We start from the raw sequence: 1,352 nt of genomic DNA, 5'->3' as shown, positions 1-1,352 counted from the left end.
GGGGGGGGGGGGGTGCAGAGAGGGAAAAACACATGTAAGACAGAGACAGTGAAAGTTTGGACGTACATGTATATTATATTGTGATTAGTTTACGTCTGAAAATCGCCAACTCTTGGATTGTTGGCTTTCCTGGCAGGTATTTCGTCTTTAGTCTAGTTTAGTTTTGCCGATGGGTCTGAAAACGTGCTTGGGCGGAAGGAGCTTCAGTTTTGCTCTCAGTCTCATACTCATACCATCATGAACCAGGTTCAGAACCTGACGTCATGTTGTCTGTTACTTGCATCATCAAAGTTATTTCTTTGTGTTTCTCAAGTTTTGCGCAGGGATACAAGACCATTATTCACTTAACTCCTGCGTCTAGGTTCCATGAAGCAATGGGCATTGAAACAAGATCGGTGTAGCTGAACATTGTCTTTCCCTCACCGTCCGTTTACAGTACAGCCATGGTCTATACTTGCCGTCTTGTTATGCGTTGAATCTTGAGTCTATCCTAAGCCAACTACATTGTATTCCATTTTTCTGTACAAAGTACACGATCGTCGTCCTTACGAGCAGTACAATTAGATCTAGATGATATGTTCACACAGTGCATGGCTGATGCTGCATCACTGCTTGCGTCAACGGTAACCCGACTGTTTCGTCGGCAGAGCGACATATTATGTCGTGTATCGTCATTTCAGTAGTCGGAAACACTTGGCTTAGCACGGGCTGTTTGGCCATCTTGAATCGTTTACCCATGAGCCCTATAACGTTGTGTGTGTGTGTGTGTGTGTGTGTGTGTGTGTGTGTGTGTGTGTGTGTGTGTGTGTGTTGCCGTAAACTGAATTTGCATTGTGCGTGATAACGTAGAATTCTGAACAACTTGCGTAAAATCTCTTTCAAGGGTCATAGTGCTTCAATGAATAACTGCCCATAATAGTTTCCACTGTACACAGCATACAATACAGACCACTGTATACCCCAGCGCGTTTCTTTGTTTACCCGCCCTGAGGCTGTCAGCCAACTGCAGTTGACCGCCGGCCCAATGGATTCCGCATGCTGTGGAGATTGATGTTGCGCCCTGCGTCGCTCCCCGACGTAACCTTTACTTACTGGAGACCGCGCTCCATTGGCGTCGATATGCGGTGGGAAAGCGTACAGAGATGAAGTAACATAAAGTTCTCACATCACGTGCTCGAAGGGCTTCATACTGATGGGTTTCACGGGACGTTGATTGCTGGGGCTGAAGATCTCCCAAAATTATTAGGTCAAGCCGTTGTATGTTATTTTATTTTCACACGTTTTCTCTCGTCAACCCTCCTCATATCCGCCTGTATTTCTCTCTCTCTCTCTCTCTCTCTCTCTCTCTCTCT

This window comes from Aplysia californica, unplaced genomic scaffold, assembly GCF_000002075.1.
Source record: "Aplysia californica isolate F4 #8 unplaced genomic scaffold, AplCal3.0 scaffold00049, whole genome shotgun sequence".
In the NCBI taxonomy this organism is placed as follows: Eukaryota; Metazoa; Mollusca; class Gastropoda; order Aplysiida; family Aplysiidae; genus Aplysia; species Aplysia californica.
Note: the sequence above shows the minus strand (reverse complement) of the source record.